Source organism: Rissa tridactyla, chromosome 1 (genome assembly GCF_028500815.1).
Source record: "Rissa tridactyla isolate bRisTri1 chromosome 1, bRisTri1.patW.cur.20221130, whole genome shotgun sequence".
Classification (NCBI taxonomy): domain Eukaryota; kingdom Metazoa; phylum Chordata; class Aves; order Charadriiformes; family Laridae; genus Rissa; species Rissa tridactyla.
The window spans coordinates 215,343,219-215,358,144 of record NC_071466.1 but is presented as its reverse complement, the minus strand read 5'-3'; the positions used below and the strand labels follow the sequence as shown (position 1 = coordinate 215,358,144).

At 38.0% G+C, this 14,926-nt stretch overlaps 1 long non-coding RNA gene across 1 annotated transcript; it reads left to right on the top strand.

The window, feature by feature from the left end:
• Positions 1–1,066: 1,066 nt before the first annotated feature.
• LOC128902965 (uncharacterized) lies at positions 1,067–2,746 on the top strand. The gene is made up of 2 exons (XR_008463924.1): positions 1,067–2,143; positions 2,551–2,746. It is a non-coding gene; the product is annotated as an uncharacterized LOC128902965 (long non-coding RNA).
• The last annotated feature ends 12,180 nt before the right edge of the window (positions 2,747–14,926 follow it).

Sequence of the window (14,926 nt, the reverse complement as noted above, 5' to 3'; positions counted from 1 at the left end):
TACCAAGGTCAGAGATTTCATCCTTACGCAGGTTCCCAATCTGGGCACTTAACACTTGAAGAGGGTCCTAATTCATGAATTTTCACGAACTGTCTTGAGCTCTACAAGGAATGTGTTAAATGTCCCCAGTATCATGCTTCTTCACAGACATAAGTTTGGAGATCTCTGAAAGACTGACATCTATATAGCAAAAATATTAAATATGGTAGTAAAGCAGTCAAGCTGAAAATGTTTTATAAGTTTCTTACATAAAGTGATGTATTTGGCAGGACAATAAAAAAGTGGTAATTGTAATAACATGCTTGTTTTAAATTTAATCAGCATGGACATTGAAGTTTTGCTATTGACAATGGTTTATTTTATAGTCTAAACATGTGGAAAGTTTTGTGGATGAGGGGAGATGGTACTGCTCTCGAATTGGGTTTCACAGTAAGCTGAATTTCAGGGTACTCTGTTACTTGAGAACTCTTTTTTTTCATAATTCCTATTATGTTATGAAGCATTAATGAGACACTGCTGATGGTGGTTTTTTTTTTTTTTTTATTCTTACCAGGCTAGAAATTTGTGACTAAAGGATAAACAAAAGAATTTGAGGAACAAATGATTTAAAGGGCATTTACAACACCATTTGTAAGCCATGATTTTACGAATACTCTGAATATGTCTTGTTTAAGGAGTAGGTCCTGATGAAGAATGTAATTTGTGCAGTTACGTAGCAAGTAGGCAGTGTTGGTAAATACAAAGATACTAAAGCAGTCCTAACTTTTTCTGTTGTATATTTCAAGTTCTTACTCTCTTGCAAGCAAACCCATGATGTTCTTACATGTAAAGAATGATGCACAGTTGTCTAATGTTAACAGAAAACTTGTGAAGTCAGCGTGCTAGTAATACTGAGATTTTTTTTTTTTTCATTGTGTCATGTCACAAATTGTCAGAAGCAGCAGTTGTTTCCCCAGGTGGGAAGATGGAGTGAGTAGAATGGGGAGAGGGAAACCTGGTAAGCATCATGCTCTAATTTTACAAAATTTCAGAATTTCTGCCCCCCCCCCCCCCCCCTTACGTACAGGAACATGGTGATTTGCCTGTATGCTGCAGCAAAATTTGGTAGCAATTTGAGTGCAGCTACTGTAGTGCTGAGCCTGAAGCAATCCTTATCTTTCCGTAGTGGTTATTAGCTTAGGTTGAACATTGTTCGCAGAACTTTTCCTGACACAGGTGGAGTGAGTTTGGATCTCTCTGGAAAATATACCTTGAATCTGGGCTAATCCTTTTTCATTTGTGGTGTTATTTGGTATAATTTTGGTAGCATATATATTTTCAGAAAGATTACTTTTACATTTATCTAGCAACATTGTGTATGGAATACCCAGAAGATGTGCTAATTTGAATAATATCTATATTATTTTCAGGTTACTGAATTTTAGCATAAATATACTAGCTGCCGTAGGAGCTTCTGCAACGACAGAGTTGTAAAATGAAGGCAGATACTGGCTTCGCAAATTACAGTGTGCAGAGGAAATAAAGTAGAATCAAAGTGATGTTCAAATTTTAGCCTCTTCAGAAAAACAACACGCATTGTCTTGGCTTTTTTCTTGGTTACTATTTATATCCACAAAGTAAGGTGTTTCTAAGTGGCCAGATACTGGGTGGTTGGTGGTAGTTTATCCAGAAGAGATGTGTTTGAAGCTGAACCTATCTTTGTGTTTGATCATTGAAACTTTGGAGATTTCTTGCTACGAAGCCGGTGCAAGCAGCTGTGAAGCCTCCTGGGAGGGAGAAGATGCATCAAGCCATGGTGTTTACTTTTAGCAGGAGGAGAAATAGGAGGTTTCTGGCTATTGTCTGCATGTGTTTTGTAAACTGAAAGCACGCTTTTAACAAGATGTAATTGCTGTATCATTCTGAGTTCTGTATGTTTAATGTCGCACCCCCCCCCCCCTTTTTTTTAACATAACTTCAAACATTAATCTGTTAACATCTGCTGTATATTGCTGTATCATCCGTAGTTCTTGGGAGATTTTTATATTCTAATTTGTGTGACTTCATGGCAGTGCCCCAGGATCCTGGAGCAATCAGGATTACGTTTATCCTGCTGATACAGGACAGGATTCCAAATCTGTGAAAACCAAGATATCTTTTCTTGGTAAGATGTCCATATAGAAAAGACATATGTGGGGAAAAAAAAAAAAGCTTAAATGGAGCAGCAACGTTAAAATTCTGCAGCGTTAAATACTGCTTGTTTTCTAAAGCAGCTGTCGGTAATGTTTTGATGGCATGAAATCTTGACGCTCATTTCAAAGTGCAACAGAGGGATGTGTGAGTGTCGTTGCCCTCTGCCGGAGGAAATCAGCGGTACAGTGCTGTGTGGTGAGCCCTGACTGCCAGAGCTACCAGAAATTGCTGTGTGGGCTCTTGGATGGAGCTCCCTTCCTTGCTTGTCACTCTAGCTTCCTTGTCAGCTCAAGTTCAAAGATACTGTCTTTCTTCTAGAGCTGTAGCAGTGGCCCCTATTCAAGCCAGATCGTCTGATTCCTCCTCTTTCCTTTTTAGCTGTGTCCGTGGGCATCTGTTAAGTGAAGCCAACAGTTGCGTGTATAAACAGAAAGCCAAATGGTGGATCCAGCGTTATGGGACCTGCTGCTTTTCTGAAGAATATTGTCCTGGAACCACAACTAATTTTGGTAGTTTCATCAGAGAATTGTGCACCCTTCCCATAAAAAAATGAAATAAACTAGCTTTAATCTTTGGATTGTTAGCCTTGTCAATTTTTGGTAGTTCAAAGATACCCATAAAACAGTATTGACATAGAAATCAGTATTTTGAAAGTAAAAGACGCTTAAATTTGAATAGCGTTCACGCAATATGGAACAGGAACGAGACTGGACCAACTTAATATATATGATTTCATTAACACTGAATGTATCTGCTGTTTTGATATGCCTGTAGCGTTGCGCAACTGTTTGGGTGTTTCGGGTTTTTTTGGTTTTGTTTTTTGGTTGTTTTTTGTTTTGTGTTTTTTTTTGTGGCTTAGGAAAATGCTTTCTTTTTGGTTTTCAAGAAACTGCAGTTTCCATATATTACTGGTGTTGAGGTTAAAGGGAGTTAACAAGGGCAGAGCTCAGCTATACTACTGCAGTGGGAGTTCAGTGGGAACCTCTCTTCTCCCAGTCCTTGCTAATGGAACTGCTGACATTCATGAGGAGGTCCTTGCTTGAATATTGGAGAGAAAAAAAGGCAGAGATGGTGACGGAGGAGAAGTAACCATGAATTGTGAATCGAAATGTCTATTTAGTGAGTAAAGCTGAATTACTCAAAAGCAGTATTACTTTGGTAAAGAATGAATAACACTTATAAACAACAATAACTTGTACTGAAGAAGAAAATAGCGTAATATAACAGGAGGAAAAATGCTGGTAGAGATGTTTGATAGGTTAACCCAGGCCTCCTAACATTATGAAGGGAGAGAAGCGTCTTTTCGCGGAAGCATGGACAATAGATTCTCACGGGGCAGCCTGGATGGCAGGATCTACTCGTCCACTGCTGAAAGCAAGCATGCGGTATGATTACTGCAACAGTTTTCAGGCTCCACATTGAAACCTTCATTGCTCCTCTCAAAGGCTGTTCAATTGTCTGATTTCACTGATTTTTAGAAATCCAGTTTTTAATTTTAGCGCAAATGTAGTTCACAGCCAGCTTACATTCATTTGTTGTACAAATAATATCCTTTAGTATAAATACCTTTTTTATCTCCCTTGTGTTTCGCATGTGCTGCACCTGCAGATAGCAGTTATGTTCATTTATAGCCCTTATTTTGTTCTAAACCCTCAGTTCTTAACTTTTTCATGCCCTTCCCCCTTTTCAGGATGTATTGCATGTCCCTGTAGTTTAAAGACCACTGGTTTAAAAAACAAGCCCTTATAGTCTTTTCCTGTGAAGCAAACTTTGTGTTCCTGTGGGTGAAGTCACTTCTGAGAAGGTTTATGAAAGATTATTCTCCTAGTTGCTGTATTAGGTAAATATTATAAATACAATGTGTCATCTCTAATGTTATCCTGGTCACGGTCTCTGTAGGATATACCTGGTCGGATATATCCCTTTCGTTGATGTTTTCTGTTGAAATTACAAATGGCTGCTATTATCATGAACAGGTTCAATTCTGTTCCAGATGCTATGGGCTGATAAAGTAGTAATGTATCTTCTGGCAGTTTCTCACAAGATCGGTTACCATGAAAAAACTGTATTTACCCAAAGTATGAAGTCTGCTTTGAAGAACAAGTTTGTGATGTGCATACAATTCCTAACAGACGAGGACTGTAATTTATTTTTTTCTTACTCTGCTACTTTAGAAAAATCTTCCTGGCTAGATTAAAACTGGAAGTCAGCTCTGAGACTTTTAAATGCAGTCTCTTTGGTAGCTATGTCAACATTAATTATTCTGTATCTCTAATGTTACCATATAAACTGGCATCTCTTTGAACTGCAAAGTTTATCGTGGGTAAACTATGCTTGGCTTATTTAATTTTCATATTTGATCCGTAAATCTTTGCAAAGACCTTAATCAATGTTATTAACTGTTTATTGTTCTTTTTAGTAATGTGGGCAGAAATGCTAAAGGTTTTGAAAGAGGCTGCAGTGATTCTTTCTCATGTCAGGATTTTTCCATTTGTCCCATTTTTTGAAATGTTGCTTTATGGTTGCGCCTGCTGTCGGTATCCATACTAGGTCTTGTCTTCAGTCTGCTGCCGCCTTGCAGGAAACAAAAATAGGGGTGAATAAGTCCATCCTCTTCCTGCAGGTGGCATTCATGATTCCTCTGTTTTCTTCAGTTGTTTTTCTGCTTTTGCTGCAGCAAAAGGAGTCTTTGCCTGTTGCCTGAATGCCAGGTTATCTTTGTGGTTTGATGGTGGAAATTTAAAGAAAGAATCTACAAGAGAGTAGAAATTCAAGCAAGGAAGGGCAGCCATAGCCAGGTCCTTTTAATCCATTCTGTCCTTGCTGTGAGTGGTGGCCCTTACTGGTACCCTGTTCCGTTAGTATTACAAAGGTTAGCCGTGGTCAGGCTCCGAGATAGCTTTCAGTTGTAACGTGTTTTCTGCTCTTCCTGCCCGTCACTGCCACCAGCTATTGAAACCACGAAGGTGAGTGCAAAATCCGTCTTATGCTTTTGGTAGAGTTTAAGGAAATCCTCCTGTGGATTGCAGCTGTATGGAGATTTAAAGATTTCCTGAGTGAGGTATGGGACAGTCACACCTGTTCTTTCTGTAGACCCAGGCCTGTAAGTAAGTGACTACCCATCCTGTGGTTGTAGGGTATATGTTTCCCTGGCATCTCGACTGTGTGCACTAGGTGGATGGAGGTTCTCAGGATTCTTGCTTTTAAAACTGACTTTGTAGCAGCATCTCTTGCAGAATTCACTTTGGAATCTTAATTTTCCCTGCTGGCATTATTTTAGTTTAAAATGGATGAAGATCGTAAAGATGTGTTTTTTCAGCTAATCGGTACCCAGCTGACCCTTCTTCATTCTGTGCATCTCAAGGGTTCTGTTAAATAATATTTATATTAATAGTACCATCTACTGCTGAGTCCCTCCTGTGGTTTATAAAAGCATATTTAAGTATTATATTATGTTAACTAGCTTCACTGATAGCTCAGGATTTAAGTTGTTTGTATTTGCAATTTTTCTGCTAAGTTCTTCATCTCCTGTGAGTGTTGTAAATAGCAGAGGTTGGGACTGCAGAGAGGGAGATTTCTAACAGCCTGGGCAACAGGGGCTGGGATTTCCCAGCACTGCAGGGAAGGGGCTAGCTGGAACCATCCTGAGATACATCCGTAGTCAACTTGCTTTACTGGGGTGTTTGATACATGTGGATCAGCACCACCAGCAAAGTGGGCGCAGCAGAGGAGGCAGCAAGCGAGTGGAGTACTGTCTGTAGGCAGCAGTTCCTGGAAGAGGACAGAAAGCATAGAAGCACAGAAACCTGGACTTGCTAAGATTAAAAGTCCGAGTCTGTGAAGAAGAGATGGATGACCAACATAAGGAGATCAGAATAGGTGAGGTTCTCTCTTAGCAAAGCTTAATATAAAAAGTTAAACAAAAATGTTTATTCTGTACTCAAAAATCAAATTTGAACAATTTGTAGAACTCTTCTATATTTCAGCTGGTTATTAGTAATTTATGTTCCTAGTATTTACTGTTATGCACTTTTGCTGGTTTAAGAGGACTATGAATTGAATTTTATGAGCTGTTTATTATATGTTACTTATTCCTTGGGTTGGGAAGATATCACTGTGTCCACGTAGGAAGGTGCGCCATCCCGCACTCAGCTACCTGACAAGATAGCAGTATCTGAAGCTTGCACCTTTGCTAGCCTGTCGTCCTACGTGTTGAATTTCTGCTTGCATCTTCCATAACCCTAATGATTGGCCATGTTTCCTGTCCATTTGCTTACTGCCCTGGTGTTTGACGTGATTATGTAAATACAGAAGGGGTGGTGCCTTTTCTTGAAAGAACCATTGAATTGATGGAGGAATTAACTTCAGAGGCGTCAAGTGCCTGGAGCTCTGGTGCAGGAGTTAGTTTAGGAATAAAGCAAGAATCTTAAATTTAGATTTCATGGTGAGATATGTCATTGCGCTGCCACTAGATTAATGTGTTGGTCCAGGATAACGCTGGCTTTTGAAGATTTTATCTTCAAATGTTTAAAAATCTGTTCTTGTCTTTTACCATAAGCTGATGTGGTCCAGCAGTCATCTGGCTTGCATACTGGAAATATTTTATTTTTCTTTTTACATGACTCATTACCATGCATTTGTAGCTATGGTTATTTTCTCTTAAAGGGTTTGTTCTGCCCTTTAATTATCGTGATTTGGGGCATTCAGGTTTAACTTATTACCAGTGTAGAAATTCCTCCAGGGCTGCTAACTTCTAAATAAATCTTTTCGGCCACGTGCCCGTAAAATTACCAGTTGTCTTATTACTTCTGCATTAGTCTAAATTAGGACTTCAGTGAGGTTACAGTGCCCTACTGCATGTGTGAATCTGAAAACTTACTTTAGGCGTCAAAGTGTTGCTTTTTATTGTGTTTGGGGTTTAGCTGCTAGGGGTGCTTTGTCTTGCTGAGTAGCAATGATGTGTACTTAGACTGAAAGACAAGTGAATTACCATAGCAAATGTTATTACTGATAATTTGGACTTCACATAGCTTGAAAAAATCATGAAGAATCATTGCTCGTGCGTACTTGCTCTCACTAAGGTATTCCATTCATAGGTAGTGATCATTTCTCTTTCCTGTTGTGTTATGAAGTATGTCCTTCTGTTTTTCTGTAAGATACTTCTTGTTACAATCAGAAAATCACAATATCTGGTTTTGTTTAGGAGAAGATACAGTTGATGTTTTCTGAAGGATTGTGTTGCAGTTTTTCTCCATTATTGCTGAAGGGGGCATTTTACTTAGCAGAACTTTCAGTTGAGTCAGTTTTGTTCGTTACTTCTTCAGTATTTGATAATTATGTTTTCTGCCATTGAATTCCTGGTCTAAGGTACTTAAGGCTGCTGGTGTTTGGGATACTACTGCAAAATTACTGGTGAAATCTGGTAAGAATATCAAACTGGAAATGGCTTCTTGGGTTTCCCAGTCTTGTCACTTAGTATAGGAAGCCTGATGTTGTATAATTGCTACATAATTTGTACTTTAAAATAATCAAGTTGTACTTTAAGGACAGGTTTGTTTGTTGTTTTTTTTTAACTTCCATTATTAGAGTTAGAAGGAAGATTCTAACCATCAGAGCATCCAGGGTCTTGAAAGTCTGTGAATTGCCAGCCTAAAATTTTGAAGGGCTATTTCATACCCACTTTTTTTTAAATGATAATTGCAAGTTTTGCCTTAGGCAGCTCTCTGCTCATGTTTGTTCCTTGAATGCTTTTGTGACCAGGAGTTGTATCACTTACTGCCTCTCTGGTCAGGTAAGCAAACAAAACTTCTGGTCTGTGTTCACAGTATTGATTTGTTCTGTTCCCCCCCACCCCCCCCACCCCGTTCTGATGATGATCCTAAACTGTGTCTGCTCTGTGTACTGACTCAGATGTGAGCTGGATTGACACCTTAGTTTGCCTGGTTCTGACACTGTTAAAACAGCATGGGACACGGTGTCCCTTAGCATCTCTTAATATCCTCCAGAACGTCAGAAGTCTGTGGTGAGTTAGCTTGCTGTGCCGGGCTTTGATGTGTAGTGCAGTTGGAATCACTCATCAAAGCAGAAACATGGTTTAAGAAACTATACTTAATCATCTTGCCGTTGTTAGCTGCTGCTCCGCAGCTGAGACTGCATGAAATGACTGCTTGAATCGTCCTCCATTTCCTGCCTCAGAAACTTCATGGTCCTGCCTTTCATTTTGGAACTGGTGCTGTTGTGTAATTTCCCAGCTGAGACCAGTGTGGAGGCTGCAGGTGCTGCTTCTCTTAGCTTCATTCAGCTGATTCCTGCAGTTGAACAGTTTAACATAGACCACTGATGAAGCAGAGAGTAGCAGCACAGGAGCTGGTGCAGGCAGGCATCCGTCGTTGCTGGGAGGCAGCAGGAACAAGCAGCCGCTTTCTGTCCATGTATACTGGTGCTCCTCTTTTCCCCTTTTCTACTCGTGGTCTAGAGTGAATCCTTTGGCTGCTGTCACTGGCCTTGGCTGAGAAATTATAATTCTTGGTCTAAGAAAACTGCCAGTGATCAGATGATGTCCTCTTTTTTTTTTTTACATATATTTTTAAACTTATGGTGTAGTGGACCTGGTCTGTCCATTCTGGTGAGCACGGGACTCTGGGTTGAAAGGTAGAGGTTACCATCTGTTGCCATTTCTGCTACCTAAAAGCGCCTTTCTCTTCGTGCTCGAGTCTGAATCCATCTTTCTTAAACAGGGCACACATAGTAATTAGATGAGTTTTCTGGGCAGCCATAAATCAGGGTCACGACTGCTTTATTTCACAGGTATGTCACTCTGATGACCCATGATCACTTTGTAATGGGCTCGGCTTTTTCCTCCATTGTAGTTTCCAAATTAAGGAGCTGTTACCTGGTGGGAATATTTGTTTTAGACAGGTATATAACTGTGTATCTTCTGCTGGGGAGAGTCATCCCACTTGTATTATTCAGATCTATGAGGTTATCCAGTTCCTTTTGTACAGTATCCTGGTTTTCCTTTCCTGACTCAGTTTTATCAAAAACCATCAAGAAAAGCCAGAATTACTAATTAAAAAAAAACCCACCAAAACTAATCCCCAAGCTTAACTGATAAATGTATAATTCTAAGCATCTACACCTGTCCATCAATGAAGACCATGAATGTGGAGATCTTAGAAAAGAGTAGTGCAGTCCATATATTGCAAAAAGATGGGGTTTTGTGTGTTCTCTTTTATCAAGATTTAAAATATGTCCAAGAATATACGGGAGGATTTACAAGAAAGCAGATGGTGAGGTCCTGTTCTTCCTGAAGGCATTTCAGCTAGCTGTGAGCTAGTGAACTCAGTGAAGTAAACCAGACAGAGAAAGGTGCAGATTTGAGTGTAGAGAAAGGCGGAATTTTTTTTTAGTCGGTGGTGTAAGAGCTGATGTATGAGTGGTTAGATTTTTGTATTAGTTGCGTAGAAACAATGAGGGTTTCACATCCAAATGTGTGGATAAGTACATTAAAGAAGAAACAATACAAAGAACAAAGAAAGGACTGAGTTGGCTTTAAAAGATCAGAAGATAAACAGAACCTGCAAGCCACATCAAGACATGTCAAACAATGATAAATAAATACCAAAAGATTCTTTAGTCATTCAAATAAAGAAATAGAATGGGGAAGCAGAGCTGTCTTTGCAGGGGATAGCATTTTTACTTGGGTTCAGTGCTTGGTAAGGCTGTGGGGAAGAGGCAGGATGATGAATGGCCATAACAGTTAAGAAACTGAGGCAGATGTAAAGGTCAATGATGCTAAAGCACAGAAGTCCAGGTGAGCTGATAAGCTCCAAAAGAGACTTGAACAGATACATGCTCTTAGTTTGTCTTCAGTAGACTTCTGAAATCTTAGAAGAGAGAGGACATTGAGTACATAATAAAGAAATTAAAATACAATTAGCTTATCAAAAGTGAATTATGCTGGAGTAGCGTGACACCTTCTCTGGTAAGACCTGTTTTTTTTCAAAGTCAGTATTTCCCCTGTCTTTGGTAAGGTGCTTGATAGGAATGTACATTTAAAAAAATGTCATTTAAGCCGTACAAGAAAAGTATATTTTATAAGAAGGGTTGTAATGGTGGTGACTAGCTGGACAAGAAGTAGTGACAAGTAGTTTTGGAACTGGAAGGAAAAGGGGGGGACAGTTGTTAGAAACTACAAGACATTTTGATGATTGGCTTAGATGTGGGGGGTGACTAATCATCTGCCCTGTTAGGGCTTTGCACAATAGACTCAAGATTCAAAATAAATAAACCCCAACATTAAAGGGTTTGGATATTACAGAGATTTAACGGTGTTTCACTGCTTGGAGTGGCACAAGTGTTGCATCAACATGTATTTTAAACCTGTAAAAACCCTGTTCCTTTCATCTAGAGTTTGGTTTTCGTAACTGGGAAGCACTGGGTTTAATAGTTAACATGTGAGCGTTAAAAGAAAGTAGTAGCAAGAGATATTGCTCCGTTTCATTTTGTAGTTGTGTGGTATTTATAAGAAGCTGTGAGGTCACTGGCTTCCGGTATGAGCCACTTCCTGAAAACCTTGTTTTACATGGTAAATCTAAAAATGCATTTCTTAGAAAAACTCAGCTGTGTTTTGTTTTCTCTTCTCTTGCTTCTGAGTGTCCACCTTACTTTTTGTTTCTACTCCAGAGTTTATATGCTGCTGCAGAATAGTCATACCTCGTGATGGAGGGTAGTGCTGGGGGGGGCACAGGCTGTATTGGAGAAGGTACTGCAGAGAAACGTAGTTCACAAAACCCAGTGCAGTTGGTGGTAGCATGGAAACAACTTAAACACACTGTCTGACATGTAGACGGTATTGAGTCTTGAGCTTTACTAAACTGTTGAGTCACACGTTAACAAATAATCCAATTATGTTTAAAATAATGAAGAAAAACCAGCATCAGCAAAAATATTTTGAGTTCCTGTTGAGTTCCAAATATGTAAAAGGCAGTTTGTTTCTTGCAAAGCTTGTTAAAATGCATTTTTTGGTTTGGGTTTTTTTTTTTTTGAATGGAAAGTTCTCATGCTGTGAGTGGCTTCCAAACTTGTAGGTTTTAGAAGTAGCCATCAAATTTTGTAAGACATCAAGGACTTGGCAGCAAAAAGAAATCAGCATATATGTGTGGGAACAAGCAGCCATACTTTATTATGTATTTGTTTAGCATAGAACATATTTTTGGATTGTATAACATTATTATTTATAATATAAAAGAGATTATTTCAACTAAAATGTGTTCTTTAAAATGTGAGAGTACAGTCATAATAGAGCAATAGAAATCAATTAAACTGTGGCAGGTCAGTGCGTGTGGGAACCAGGCAAGATGAAAAGCACATCTGAAGGAAAAATAAGAATTCTAAGGTAGTTTAAAAGTTATATGAAGTTATATCTGGTTGTGTGTGGGTTTTTTGGTGGTGGTTTTTTTTTTTTTTGTTTGGTTTGGTTTTTCTGTGTGTTTGGTTTTCTTTTTCACCATGTTGGATGAACTGAAATAACTTTAAAAATGTATATAATTTTTAAATAACAGTGTAATCCTAAAATGTGTGCATGAAGTTTTTGGATTGAGTTTTGGGAATTTTTTGTGGTTTTTTGGTGTGTTTTTTTTTCCTCCTTCATATTAATTGGCTAAAATACTATTTAAGGCTAATATCTAGGCTAGCAAAGACCTAACTGTAACAGCTTTGTAAAGGAGTGCTTTGATTTATAAATTATTTAAGTTTTGCAATATACAAACACACAGAGTTTCTGATGTGAAAGTGAACAATATGTGTAAATTTAAAGGTTGACAGTAAACATGAATGTATGGGGTTAATAATATACTCATTTGTTTCAGATCAGGTTATTTTGTTTGGTGACCATGGAAGATACATTGTAACTTGCTAGAATTCACAGAAATACCAAGTCTGGGGTTCTAAATCATAACAATGGGAAATTCTTAAACATACAAGTAATATTTAAATTTACAAGCAGTTTTATAATAATGTGGTTTTAGCCACTTAGCATGTTGTTTTATAATAGCTATTATGTCTCTTGTCTCCAGAAAGACATGCTGCCCGTCAACCTATAGTTGGCAACTTTCCGATAAATTTCCATGGTAATTTTATTGGTAATTAGCGTTTGTCAATAGCTTGTCTGTCACAACCCTTACATGTCTCAAACCTCTTCTGCCCATAGAGTAATCAGTTTGCAGATTTCTAAAACTACAGTTCAGACTTCAGCTTTGTGGCTTTTATTACCTCTGTATGACGAATACAGATTTTAAACTTGAGATGCCCGTGTTCTCTATTCTGTTGATTATTATTTTTTTTATTTTTTTTTTCCTGCTTATTTTTCTTGCCCGAATTTCAAACTTGTGGCTGTGGAACCAACATCCTCATGAGTGTAATGTTACTTCTGGTGTTTATTATTTAAAAATTTGTCTTTTTTAATGAATCTGGAAAAAAAAAAAAGATTATGTACTGAAGTTACTGGAGACTGTTGGAGCGTGCATTTGTTTGGGATCAGGCTCTAACTTTACAATAGCAGGTTCAGTTTGTATGTTTTAATATGAGGCAATAACGTACTTGTTCCGGTATCGTAATGTCTGTTGTCACGGCTATCACTGTGCGATTTAGTTTTCACTACGTATGCTTTGATCTGTTAGTTCTGAAACATTAATAACTGATTCAAGGTACAGCACTGGCAGCTTTGGGACTTTAAGAGGGGAAAAAAAAAAAACCCTAAACCTGAAGGCGCTTTTTCTGTAATGCTTTACTTTCTGATGTTTGTGTTGCATGTCTGGGGATCTTGAGATAATGGGTTAAACTTAACGCTGGTATCTGAGCCTCTTGTTTAGAACTAACTACATCATACATCTAATCACAGCTCTCTATGTATTTCCTTTTGTCACAGATGTTGGGGAGAACAGAGTAGCTTGCGTTGCCTTTAGCATGATGGTATGAATTGTGGATGTTAAGACAGCATTTAAGGGAAATACTTATGCTGGAGTGTCGTACTGATTGTCAGATTTGAGGTCCAGGTGGACTTTCCTTTCAGTTCAGTCTGGTAGAGCCCTTGATGACTTTTGCATTCCCCTGTAGCTTGGTGGTGGTGTTCACCTGAGATGATAATCTGGGAATATCTCATTGAACCAGTTTTCACCAGTTCTCTGTCCAGTGCGTGGTCTAGTCACCTGACAGGCAAAAGAAAAAAAAAATCAGATAAAATTCTTCTGAAGCAGCGTGAAGATGAAATGCAATAACCTATGAAAGAAGAGGATTTGAATTAAATGCCCTAAAGCCTTTGGTCTGTACAGTTGTTGTAGTACAGCTGCTTTGTAGAAATGGGGCTTGGGGTTGAAATTCATGAAACTTTGGTAATTATTGCATTGAAAGAACACTGCATGTTTATTCATATTTAAAATATCTTAATTCTGGTTGAAACTGGTACATAGACTTAGTTGAAAATTGTGTTGGAATCTGTTTTTTTAATTCTCTATGTTGCTTAAAAACCTAAACCTTGAAGTACTTTGCAAAAGGCTGTTTAGCCTTCGTATGTTCTTCTGAAATGTTAAATTGCTTTATTGTTTTTTTTTTTTTTACATTTGGTGTGCAACAGTTACTAGCTACCTTTATATCTTTATTATATTCCCAACTGCATACCTGGTGTTGAGCATGTGAAGTTCGTATTTCCATGAGTAAAGGTGAGCAGTATATGGCTTGACAGCCGCGATTTCCTTAAATAAAACGTAAAATGAAGTAAATAAAGAGTTAAAGAAGAGCTCCTAACAGCATATCACTGCAGTTTCAGATAGTTATCACTAGGAGGACACATAGACCATGATATTAAGGAACTAATTGTTTACCTTTTTGTATTAACTGGTTTGGTACAAGAAAATTACGTGTTGAAAGGTTGCCATATAATAATGTGTTAGTTAAGATATTTTATTTTGCTTGAAATTAAAAAAGAGAGTTGTGTAATGGACTAAAATTGAGTATGATAACATTTGTAAGTCTCATGGTGATTACTCTGTCAGTGAATCAGAAGAATGCTTATTCTCGAGGGTGCACTCCAGCCAGTAATAGATGACATTTAGGTAGAAATAATACCTTTTTTTATTGTTTATTTTACAATTTTGTACTGCAGGGATTTCTTACACCTTTTTCTGAAATGTTTTTGGTGGCTTCTGCTGGGTAAGACACATGCGAGATGGATCACTGGCTGGGATTTGATATGGCATTTGCTGTCATATTGATTCGTGCTTAATCTGGTTGTGATCTTCCAGTGTTTGCAAATAGCTTTTCCTTTAGTTGTCTATATGTGTTTACTTAGATTTTGATATACAGTGTCTGTATCAGGTTGAGTAATATGGAAATTAGTCTAATTGATTTAAATAGTTTGTAGACTGCCCATCTTGCTGAGGCAAGCTGTTACCTAATAAAGATTTCAGAATCTGACTCTTTCTGTATAGAATCATTATTGATATCACACATGCAGACAAAGATGATAACTGAAGCATATGCTTTAAATAAAATGACATGAGAAAATGAAAAATGGTTTCAAATTTAAAGTTAGTGAAGGATGCATGAAAATAACAGCAGATGGAGAGAAAGAGAAACGAAGACGCAGATTATTAATAAGTGTGATGTGTTTGTTGTATACAATAGCATCTTACAGGCTTCCAGTGTGTAAAATTCATTGCGACATCTGTAAGAGTTGCTGTGTTACGTAGAAATGAAA